This window comes from Asparagus officinalis, chromosome 6, assembly GCF_001876935.1.
Source record: "Asparagus officinalis chromosome 6, Aspof.V1, whole genome shotgun sequence".
NCBI classification, from domain to species: Eukaryota; Viridiplantae; Streptophyta; class Magnoliopsida; order Asparagales; family Asparagaceae; genus Asparagus; species Asparagus officinalis.
Genome location: NC_033799.1, coordinates 27,007,992 through 27,021,161, shown reverse-complemented (window position 1 = coordinate 27,021,161; position 13,170 = coordinate 27,007,992). Strand labels below are relative to the sequence as shown.

At 34.8% G+C, this 13,170-nt stretch overlaps 1 long non-coding RNA gene across 2 annotated transcripts; it reads left to right on the top strand.

Moving 5' to 3' along the window:
* Positions 1,402-3,250, top strand: LOC109846433. 2 transcript variants are annotated; one of them, XR_002248505.1, is made up of 4 exons: positions 1,402-1,687; positions 2,194-2,292; positions 2,931-3,017; positions 3,098-3,250. It is a non-coding gene; the product is annotated as an uncharacterized LOC109846433 (long non-coding RNA). The 2 variants fall into 2 exon arrangements; XR_002248504.1 differs by lacking the exon at positions 2,931-3,017 and having other exon boundaries at positions 1,405-1,687.

Sequence of the window (13,170 nt, the reverse complement as noted above, 5' to 3'; positions counted from 1 at the left end):
TATATATATAGATAATATACATATATATATATAGTACATATCACATATATGATAGCTATATATATATATATACTATATAGATAATATATAGATACATTACATATACATATATATATATATATATATATATATATATATATATATATATATATATATACTCTTAGTGAGATGTATTCATCTATTATGATGTGACAAATTCCAAAATAAATTTATAATTGTTTGTGATTAACTGATTATTAATAAAGAATTTATTTTTATCATTTTGATTTTTATAATTTTTTATATTTGTAAATTATATAATTACAAGTGATTAATAATATGATTATTTTTTATCAAAATTTTACTTAATTTATTATTTTTACTTTTTAAGTTTTTTAATAAAAAAATAATAATCAGGCCCGACCAACTCGGGCCCGGGCTCAACCTCGGACCTGGCCGGGGCCTATCGGGCATGGGTCTAGGCCACAGGTTTTGCCCAACCCAAGCCCGACACCCAGGCTGGGCCGGGCCAGCCTGTTTGGACATGCCTATTTGTTAGTGAGGTTTCTATAATATTTAGGGATTTCATGCATCTTTCACATTTTTATGTGTTATTCATAATTTTAGATTTTCTAGGTGTCTATTTGTACTTTTTCATATTTTTAGGGTTGTTTGTTAATTTATGGGTTAACTTGCAAATAAGAATGATTTAAGAGGTATATACTGTCCACGAAGGTTACTTTTACTCGATGTCAAATTTTTGGATAACGCCATATTAGAGGTTAAGTGCAACAAATCAAAATATTTTTGGTGTTTTCTAAAATTATCTAACTTGCTGAGGATTTAGTGAGAGTTCCAAATATTTAGGAGTTTCTGCTCAATTCAAATTTTCAAGAGGTTTGTTGAAAATTTTTTAATATAAGGAGGGACACATGACATTTTTTACAATTTTTATGGATTGTTACTATTTGTTTAGAGTTAACAAAGATTTGATTATTAGGAATTTTCTACTTTTTTATGGATAGTATTTTCTAATTATGGATATGTGATGTAGGACGCTTAACAGAAAATTTAATCACTAGTAGAAAAACCCACATACTAGACGGAATATCCTAGACGGAATTTTTTCCGTCTAGTTTGCATTAAACTAGACGGAAAATTTCCGTCTAGAAAAAACTATCCTAGACGGAAATTTCAGTCTAGAATAGCAAAGTAAACGGTTTTAATATTTTTTTATTTTTTTAAATTAAAATGAGCATCCTAGACAGAAATTTCCGTCGAGGAAACATTCTAGACGGAAAATTTCCGTCTAGGATGGTGGGTGCCCCTCCCGCCAAAATTTCACCCCTAATTTTCGTTTCCCCGCCTAAATTCTCAAACTCTGAAATAAAATCCCCAATCGCCGCCTAAATTTTATTCCCAAATTTCTCCCCCTCCCTCTTCATCCACTCCGAGTCCCCCTTCCCCTCCGCAGCCTCCTCTCCCTCTCCCTCTCCCGATCCCACCCAGGCCCCAACCCCCTCGACCGCATCCTCGTCGCCGGGCTCCTCTCCCTCCTCGCCCGCGCCAAGTCCTCCTCCCTCCTCGGCTCCGCCCTCCTCTCCACCTCCACGTCGTCGTCTCCGCGGCTGAGGGTCGCCGCCATCGAGGCCCGATTTAGCTCTCTCGAGCTCATCGGGAGTGGCTCTTTCGGCGATGTCTTTAGAGGGTAAAGTTTCCCCCTTTCTACAATCCTTTGAATTCATTTGGGAATTAGGTTTTGTTTGTAACCAGCTGGAAGTGTGATCTTTTAGGGTTTGATTGTGCATTATTTAGGGAGTATGTTGTTGGCCTTAGTTTGGGTTTTTTTTGTACCGATCTGTGTGTAGGAAATGTAATTAGATGGTGATAGGATGATAAGTAGAAGCATGAATCGGAAATGTAATTGTCTAATATGCCAAGTAATTTTCTCTTTTGTTCGGTTGCAAAACGTCACAAAATGATTAATGTTTAGTTTATAAGGGGCCCAATATGATTTGGGAGGCAATTGATTTCCATGTTGAATAGCATGTTTGCTAAGTTCTCATTCTCAAATCTCATGCTGATTCAATTCTAGCTGATGATGTGCCTGCAACCGTCATATTTATCAAGCTGTTGTATGTTTCTTATGTTCCCATATGCATTGATGTTTTAATTTGATTACAAGTTTTCTGTCTTGTTGGAAACACTGTGCAGAGGAAGGCAAGAGGAGCACTTGAGTTTGTTTGGAGCATACTTGACTTCCAAAAGGACCAAGATGTGAGAATTAAAGTTGGATATGAAATATCTCAGCAGGTACGATCTCTCTATTAGCTAAATTCTTTCCAGGTGGTATGCCTTTTCAGTACTGACTTTATCGCTTTCTTTTCTTTGTAAAAGTTTAACTTTAGATATAATCCATTGGCTCTTTATGTTGATCATTATGCATTGTAATGTTTGTTATAATGTTTGTTAGTGTAGCAGTGTATAATGTTTGAAATGTGATAAAAAGTGGTTTTTGGCCGTTTTAAATGTTTAGATCAATATCAAAAATTGTTGCATTCAAATTATTTATGCTGTAAAGTTGAGATCTAAGCAAATCAGCCATCCATTTATTTATGCTGTAAATTATTTATGCTGTAAAGTGGTTTTTGGCCTTTACATATCCTTTTAAAATTTCTTCACTGTTTTCTGTTCTTATGTGGAATTTAGGATCACACGATTGTAAATAAAATCTATTTCTTGAGACAGCTATTCATTATAAAACTGGGTGGTGTTTACTTTTAAAATTTCTTCACTGTTTTCTGTTCTTATGTGGAATTTACAAACGTATTACCAGCTTAAAAGTCTATTTCTTGAGACAGCTATTCATTATAAAACTGGGTGGTGTTTAGTAGTGTATTTTGTATTCAAGATCTTCAGGTAAACACATTTACATCAATTTTGCATACTAGGATGCTGCATCTCTCTTCAATTGCAATCATGAAGAAAAACTTGAGAGGTCAAACGTTTTTAGGGTGTGATGACCATCCTTTATCGTGGTCTGTTCTCCCTCTCTTTGCAATATACTGTCAATTATGTCTTTTGGTTACTTATGGAAAATATTTTCCCCTTGATATAGGCAAGAAATAATGGAGTGTGTGAAACGAAGCGGAAAGTTTAGCAAGGAGTTGAAGAAGCTTCTGCATTGTCATAGCCATTGTAAATAATTTATATAAAAGTTTGTAAATAATTTATGTATCTCTCTACTATTTTTATGAATATATTATTTGAATATAATGGGATTTGATATTGGAATATAATTAGATTGTGTTGGATATGAATATATATTTTTTTGTTCAATATTGTGTACATGCATCCAAAGTAGATTCTGTAAAAAAAAAAAAGCACTGTAGCACAGTATCCTAGACGGAAATTCCGTCTAGGATACTAAAATTCCGTCTAGGATACATTTTTTTGAAAAAAAATTTAAAAAATGAAAAAATATCAATTTTCGTCTAGAATGAGTATTCTAGACGGAATTTCCGTCTAGAATACTCATTTTAGATGGAAATTTTTTCCGTCTAGGATGAATTATTCTAGACGGAATTTCCGTCTAGAATAATTCGTCTAGGATGTATTCTAGACGGTTTTAAATTTCGTCTAGAATATTCCGTCTAGGATGTATTTTAGACGGAATTTCCGTCTAGAATACTACATCTTAGACGAAAACTTTCTAGACGGGTATTCTAGACGGAATTCCGTCTAGGATACACATCCTAGACGGAATTCTATGTATCCTAGATGGAATTTTCCATCTAGGATGCCTATTTTTTTAGCAGTGAATGGAGGATTCGGATATTCACGAGCTAAATACAGATTTATACTTTCGCAAAGAAACAATCATATCTTGTTGAAAAATTATCAAATAATTAATATTATAGCATGAAATAAATCCGAATAAAATAAGCAATTAAATCTGGCCTGATCGGGAGCAGTCGTGTATTCACTGCCCTAGAAGATTGAGGACCTACCTATCGCCCTGGCGCAGATGATCCCCTCTCCCCTAGCGGTAAAAACTTCCAGAATCGACCGACCTCTGTACTCGGGCGAGAGTACAGAGCTTCTGCTCAGATGAAGAAAGTTGCCCAAAAACAAAAACCAATACTATGAAGAAATAATATGAAGAGGAGAGAAGAGACTTGTTGTTTTTCTTGTTTTTTTTGAGAATGTGAAGGGCTGCTTATATAGGGGTCTTAGAGAGCCGTTACAAATCCTAGCAATCAATACAGTAACGTATGTCATAATGTCGAATGTTATGTAATAAACCCGTAATTAATACGGTAACGTTCGCCATAATTATATAGCCATTATGCACGTATTAATTGCTGAGGAAAATAAAATATGTAAAACATGTTAAATTGCCTTTTCTTTAATAAAATATCCAACGGTCCCCCCCAAAAGGCAATATTAACTAAAAACTCAGTAATCAATAATCAATAAATAAATCAAGAAATCATAAAACAAATATAGGTTGGGCAACCTTTCGTATCGTGAATTCGGGAGAGGTAGCTTCCGGCTTTGAACCTTTCCTTAGTGAGTACATAATGGACTAGGCCTTGAATTAGGCCCCTTTAATCAGATATTGATGAAAGCGCACACAATACGCTTCATCTATTGAGCAAATCGGGTTGAGCGTTAAAGGCCATGCTCATAATAAACCGACTCATGAGAGTTTCTAGGGTTTAGCCCAACCCCCCTAACCGCGGCCATCACGGTTCCTCTCACGTATGTAAGTCCTTAAAGGGTACTACAGCTGTTTATTTAATATCCCCCATAATACACATGTTAGACTTATTAAGAATAAAACTCAGCCTAGCCAGTTGTATCATAAGAGCATCGTCATCATAGAAAAGGGGTAGTAGCACAAGCTACATGGTGATATATGAATATATCTGGGTCGATGCTCCACACGAATGTCACTAGTCCAGCTTGTTTCTACCACATTGAACCAACATTGAGACTACGTCTCCAAATAAGGGTTGGGTTGCCGCTATCAGTGACCTCATCTATGAGCTTAACCCCATCTCCCTCGATGAATCCAGAACCACACTCCTAGATAATCCCTTAGTCAAAGGGTCAGCAATATTTTTCTCAGACTTTACAAAGTCTAGAATCACAACTTTGCCTAGCAAACGTTGTCTTTATTTATCAAGTTCTTATTTTGTAATTAGTCCATCATATTGTTTGAAATTGACATTAGGTCATTGTCTATGATTATAAAAGATCATAGTCTATGCCTGAAGATGTAAACACGCGGTGTTTGTGCAGATTAGGATTTGACCTTAATATATGAACATTTTAAACTAATGTGGAACTAAAATTCTACAGTTATGATTATGTACATACATGAATAAAATTAATAATAGATACATGCAGAGCATTCAAGAGAACAATATATTTCATACTTCATAATTCATATGCATAAATTTTTTTAAAATTCTTCTATTATAAGAGGTTACAAATTGGTTGTCTACAAAGGAGACCTTCCAAATTTAAATCGGTTGCCTACAAATGAGACCTTCCAAATTTAAATTGGTTGTCTACAAAAGAGACCTTCCAAATTTATGTTGCCATTTTCTAGTACCACCTCTTATACAAATAATAATAATAATAATATTTGTACATACGTGCTTTAAATTTTACAAGTGCATTCTTGCATAAAAACCTTGTAATTAATCATATAACAAATGCAAGTTATCTAAAAGGACATATGAACATTTATTGCAATATCCATCATAACGCAATAAAAGAGATGAACTTTACATTTGAAGATTTGAAATATAATCCACCATATAAAATAGAATTTTAAAAGATGCACCTCTTTGAGTTGGTTCGCTCATATATTGATCATTTATCATTAGGCAATATATGATGCAAGAAGCGTAATTAAATAAATGCATATGAATTTTTCTCATAATTCCGGACCTCTTTTTCCAAAACAAAAACTCCTAAAGCAAAAAAATTAAAGTTTTACCCGGGTAGTTAGCCAGGTAAAGATAGTAATAGAGGTTGATCAAAGATCAATTAAGTACATCGTTCCTTGCAGAGTGCGTTACGCAACCCCTAAACCTTGTCTTAGACACTAACTAATCCAAGAAAACTTGAATCGGTTCACTCAATGAGTTTTTGTTTCTTAACAGAATATAGAAACTTTAAAATATTTTCTGCAAGCATTTAATTTGCCAAGCAATTATACTGCAAACATATGTTGGATAAGGCCGAGGAGGGGTTTACCTATTGATGTTCGAACCTCATGATTTTCATGTCTTGAGAGTAAAAACCCATCTGCTGCAGACAACTGCTACATAAGTTGCTGAACAAATTTGCATTCACTTTTACCACCTTCTGTACTAAGCTTATTAGATGCATAAATACTCCAAAGTATGAAATTATTGATTGAAGGCATCATATTAATAGCTTAAAGAAATGAAAGCATTAAACCATGAATAAATTCAAATACTTCAGAGCATATATATATCCAGAGTTTGTTCTCTTGTCAAAACCATGTATATGAGACTTTCAAGAATAAATATATGTACATTGTTGCAAATTTATAGCATGTTTCTATTAGCAAATAATATTTGATCATTACAAACCTACATATGGTTGTATGTCAGTGTATTTCTATGATTGTTTGTCGTTGCAATGCACATGAAACAAAGGTTGAGACAAATAAAGTGAATGATATAAATCAATAGCCAAATTCATAAAGAATTTCTAACTGCTATATAGGATTATATATTCCTTTCCAATTACAAGTTACAATTAATTGTAATTATTTAAGCAATAATTATCAACAATAATTAAAACTAATTACTGCAATTATAAATCAAATGAACAGTAGCCAAAATTTAAATTTTTTTAAATTAAAATAATAGATAAGCAAGCAATTAGCAATAATTATTTTGCTAAATAGTAACATTTTTTTAATGAATAGTAAATGATATCTTTTAATATGAACAGTAAAGTTTTTATTTTCGGGATGAACAGTAACCATTACAATTTTTTTAACTTTATAACAACAACAAATCAATAATACTAATAGATAAACAAATATATAATTAAAACAATTATATTTTCTTTGTGTGAACAGTAACTAAAAAAAATTTCTAAAATTTTTTCGAGTGAACAGTAAACTATTGATGAACACTAATTTTAATTTTTTTTCGATTTTAAAAATTAACAACTATAAATACTCAATCTTCTAGATTGTTTGAAAATTATCAAATAATTAAGATTATAGCATGAAATAAATCCGAATAAAATAAACAATTAAATCTGGCCTGATCGGGAGCAGTCGTGTATTCACTGCCCTAGAAGATTGATGACCCGCCTATCGCCCTGGCGCAGATGATCCCCTCTTCCCTAGCGGTAAAAACTCGCGGAATCGGCCGGCCTCTGTACTCGGGCGAGAGTACAGAGCTTCTGCTCAGATGAAGAAAGTTTCCCAAAAACAAAACCAATACTATGAAAAAATAATATGAAGAGGAGAAAAGAGACTTGTTGTTTTTCTTGTTTTTTTTTCCGAGAATGTGAAGGGCTGCTTATATAGGGGTCTTAGAGAGCCGTTATAAATCCTAGCAATCAATACAGTAACGTACGCCATAATGTCGACCGTTACGCAATAAACCCGTAATTAATACGGTAACGTTCGCCATAATTATATAGCCATTATGCACGTATTAATTGCTGAGGAAAATAAAATATGTAAAACATGTTAAATTGTTTTTTCTTTAATAAAATATCCAACATATCTTTCAATCCGGAAGGCGGATTCTGACATATTATATATGTAAATCGCCTATCTCGACGAGACGAAGCCAACCAGATTGTCAGATTTTTACAATCTCATCAGTTATGCTCAGTTTTGACAGAAATCCAAAAATAATTAGCTTTTAAATTTTTTAGTAGTAAACTTGGAGTTTATTTAGATTAGGAAATAAATTCAATTTTAGAGTCCAATTAGAATTAGGAAACAAATTCAGTTTTGATTTATGATTTGTTTCCTCTATTATAATGAGTCTTTTTTTAGTTAGAATTCAATACTTTCTATTTCTTTGTAATTCTATTAGGAGTTTTAATATTTTAGGAATTCTTTAACTATTTTTTGTAGAGTTTGAGTCATTGTAGGAGTCTTTTTTTTTCTATTTAAGAAGAGTCTTGTAAGCCCTAGAGGCATAACTTTTTCATCAATAAAATTTTTCTTTTTAATATTTTCTTCGTGGATTCGAAGTTCTTCGTAGATTCGAAGATCGTTCTTTGTGGATTCAGATTTTCTTCGTGGATTCGAAGTTCTTCGTAGATTCGAAGATCGTTCTTTGTGGATTCAGAGAACACCCTTGGTGGATTCCGAGGTTATCACTTCCGCGCATCGTTCTTTGTGGATTCAGAGAACACCCTTGGTGGATTCCGAGGTTATCACTTCCGCGCTGCGTCAACATGAATATTTTTTAATTTAATGAGAATTTTTAAGAAAACAGAATTAGTTGGACACATCTCATATTCTAATAGGATAGAGAATTAGCATACAATTTGATCTCTTTTCATATCAAAATTTATGTGTTTTCTGAAATTATCAAACTTACTGAAGATTTAGAGAGAGTTGCATACAGTTTGGAAGTTTGTGATTAATCCAAATTTTACAGCTGGTTTATTTAATTTTTTTAAAGTAATTAAGTAGGGGCACATGACATTATGTAGATTTTTTTTTGTTGTGGATAGTTACAACTTGTTTACAGTTAACAAAGATTTCATCACTAGAATTTTCTTTTTTTAATAGAATTTTCTAATTATGGATATGAGTATTTTTAATTTAATCAAAATTCTTAAAAGGATAAAATTAGTTGGACACATATCATCTTCGAATAGTGTATAGAATAAGTTCCCTGTTTGATCTCTTTTCATATCAAATTTTAGTTAAGATTCTACTTTAAAACATTTGAATATATTTTATTAATTATGATCAGATTGGAATCTAATATCAAAAAAAAGTTATGGGTAATATTGACCATGGATTTTTTTTTTCTAAACTCGCACTTTTATAAGGAGTATGATATGATGATATGATTTGATAAGATATGATGATATGATATGATCCTCCTTTATATATAATAAGAAATTAGAGGAACTCATACAAGCGCAAAATAACAACACATAAGCACACAAGACAATGCCATATGTCCTATGTAATTTTAGTATTAAATTAGAATTATTATATGATGAGCTTATTTTCTATCCATAATTAGAAGTTTCATCAAATTAAATATATCCATAATTATAATTCTCATCAAATTAAATCTATCTATAATTAAAAAATTTTAATTGTAATTTTTTTAGTACTTCAAAAACTAACAAATTATAGTTTTAATTTTCTTTAATTATTCGTAAAGTAAAAAATCTAACAATTATACTTTTAGCTCTCTTCTCTTTCATATATGAAGAAAGGATTAGCAGCTTAGTGTTAGTGGTTTACTATTTGCAAAGTAACGCATAAAGTTACAATCAACTTCTAAAAAATAAAAAATTACACTATGAAAAAAATAAAATCATAAAGGTCTGTCTGCAAAATCTAAAAGTTACAAAAAACATCCCTTCGAATTCAAAAAATTACACCGAACCCCCACAAAATCTTAAATATACTAACCCATTGTCTTGAAATCTAAAAATAATAGACCACCCAAAAAAATCCAAAAATAACGAATAGATCTCCTAAATTTTAGAATTTACAAACAATCCTCAAAAAAATGTAAAATTACTCCTCTGAAAAATCTAAAAAGTGCAAAAAAAAGCATTAAAAATTAAAATAATACAAAGAATTACCCCAAAAATTGAATACTATAGATAGCTCATTGTAAAAACCAAAAATAGCAAACAATTCCTTCTAAAATCCGGTAATTAGAAACTACCTCCTAAAATCCAAAAAATATAGAGAACCTTGAAAATAATAAACAACCATTATTAGGGGTTTTCTACCAAAGGTTATCGGGATTCAAGTGACAAAACATAAAACTTATTAAGTGTTTTCTTCCAAATTTATTAGCCATTTTGGTGTCATTTGACCACACGGTAACTAACAATGTTAGTTTAGAAACTTTTTATCAAAAGTTTTTAGGGGGCTTCAGTGAGAGTGTCAAAGATATTGAAGATTTAATATCAAACGCCCAAACTTACTTAGGATTTAGTGAAATTTATCCACATTACTTTTTGTAGAGAGGATAGATCTTAGTGGTTACACGTGAAAATATCATATTTATGAAAAAATATATTAGTGGGTACTATTAATACAATATATATTGGTTATCAAATTAAGATGAGAACTAAAATCCTAAATAGGCAGGAGAATCAAGTGAGACATTATAAATAAAGAAAACTTACATATGCTATTCTATGAATGGAAGAATAATCTGAACTGGATAAAAGGGTAGAGATGGAAAAAGAAATTGTTTAACTCCCCTTTATATATAAAAAATTATAATTTATTATTAGTCTTAGTTCTCAAAAATAAATAAATAAATAAATAAATCACATATCCTTTTCTATTTGAATTTAAAATTTAAAATAAAAATTATTCTTACACTTATTAAGTGAGGTAGTGTTTCTTTTGTTTTAATTTAAAGTATTATATGTAGGCATCTAAAAATGCCTATAGGTATCCGCACACAGCTCGAGACGAAGAGAAGATGACGAACGTCGTTATCCGAGTCTAGGAGGATTAGCTGACATCGACAAGTGCATGAACCGGAATGGCAAACCAACTGTGTCTCGTACACTCACCGACCACCTCTAATTAGTCGTCACACCTGTCGGTCAGCCCGCGCGCGTCAGTCAGCTCGCGCATGCCAATCAGCCACAAGTGACCAGATGCACTCGTCTGTCAGCTCATGTGCGTCGGTCAGATCTAAGGTGCCCGACGCGCTTGTCGGTCATATCCAAAGTGCTTGACACGCTTGTCGGTCAGATCCAAAGTGCCCGACGCGCTTGTCGGTTAGATCCAAAGTGCCCGACGCGCATGTCGGTCAGTTCCAAGTGCCGTAAAGAAGCTAACGAGCGTATGAAGTAAGTTAACGACGCGTGCAAGTCAACAAGATGATTAAATACGCAAAACAGTACAAAATACAAGTCCCGAAAAGTCGCAAAGTGCCAAAAAAGAAAAAAAAGAAATTCAGCTAAGACAGCTGACCCGCGCCAGTGCGGGACGGCGCTGGCTGACTCGCGCCCACGCGGGTCGGCATTGGCCGACCTGCGCCAGCGCGGGTGAGCACGACCTGTTTCGCACGCCAACTGCCCGAAAACGTGTTTTTTGATATTTTCTCTGGATTTGTTCATTCCAGAGCTTCCCAACTGATTGGATATCATCCATAAACGTAGTTTAGATCGTTGTCAACTGAAGATAAGGTCAAATCACCCATTCTTATCCGAAAACCCCCAACCAAAACCTATAATTACAGGCCTAGGGGCTCATTTCACAGGAGTGATTTATTATCAAGAGGAGGAGGTGCTGCTGAGTTGGAGAGAAAGGGAGCACGAATTTCAGAGGAGGCTAACTGATCTTGGTGAAGTTCTTCAGTATAAAGAGGGAGAGTTCGAGAGATCTGAAGCCCCATTCGTCTGTTCCTTGATATTAGGCTTGGTCTTAATCTCGAGAAGAGCTACTGATTTCGCTCAGTCGATTTCAGAACTTCAAGCGAATACTTCCTTGGTGAAGTAGGGGCTCTGTTAATTTTCTGTCAACCGGATCTGATCCGCAGGTGGTCCACGGATAAACATTAGCACATGCAAAGATCTCACGAAAGCAATAGGCGATAAACACCTGTTGCATGTTGTTTGAAAGAGAGTTGTAATTTATTTTCATTATATTGAAAGTCTTATAAAAATGCTATCTTTGTTTTGAATTTATTGTAACGCCCGAAGTTGTAATGAATTTAGCAATGAAAATAATTTTTTACCCAAACACATTGGAGACCACAGTGGGAGCCAACAGCCTTTCTGCGAAGGCTGATGTGTCGCAACCTCAGATCCGGATCCCAGTTGACGTAGAGGTCGAGTACGAGTTCGACAAGGCCAAGTTCGAGGAATATTTGTTGTCCTCCTTCTCTAGATCCTCTGCCTCTCACAAGTGTAGGAAGATCAACGCCCCCGTTACTGCTGTAATCACTCCTTGCAAAGCCCCTCCGGTCTCCAACGAGGCAGGAGCTGCAAATCTGGACTCCTCCTCAATCAAGGAGATAGCCGCTGAAGCCGCGCTAATCCTGTCGAAGAGAGCACATCAAAGGCAATGTCAACGTCTCGCGGGCCAACTCGCTAAGGCTTTGGAGCTAGTAGATGGGATCTGTTACCAGACGGATCTGAAATTCAGGGAACAACAAGCGTCCCAACATCGAGCAAACGCCCCCTCCTCCAAATCATCAACAAGTGAATAGATCCAAGTTAAAAGGATTCGTTCAACTCTTGAGGAGCGAATCCAGAAGCGTCGCGCACTGCTTGCGCACACGCGAATTCTTGTGCAAAAGGCACAAAAGATGCAGAAGGACATAGCCAAGAAACAACCAAGACTGCATCAAACTTGGAGGTCAAAGTCCAAGACGACGGTCGAAAAGATCAAAAAATGCGGGTCATTCAAGTCTGACCCTCCCAGCCGTGGGTCACTCAAGTCTGATCCTCCCAGCTGCGGGTCACTCAGGTCTGACCCTCTCAGTCACTCAAGTCTGACCCTCCAAGCCGCGGGTCACTCGAGTCTGACCCTCCAAGCCGCGGGTCACTCTAGTCTGACCCTTCTAACCGCGGGTCACCAAGGTCTGACCTGCGCCAGGGCCAAGACAAGAGACATTCTGCACCTGTTTTTCCGATTCTATCGAGTTCCGCCCCTACTTCAATTGATCCCGAACCTCCGGTGGAGCCCCACGATAGCATGGATTTGTCCTGATTTAAGATGAGGATAGTGGATCACCTGGGTCCTTTGCACGAGGATCGAGGCAAAGTTTGTTAGACCCTAGAGGGGGGGGTGATTAGGGTCTTATGCTAATCTAATCCGATTAAATGCCAATTAAAATTAATTAATAAGTTATCCTAGCAAATATGAAATACAACAAGAATATAAGCTAGGATAAGCAATATCCGTCCTACGTCTCCGCTCCCCACTCCCGGGGAGAATTC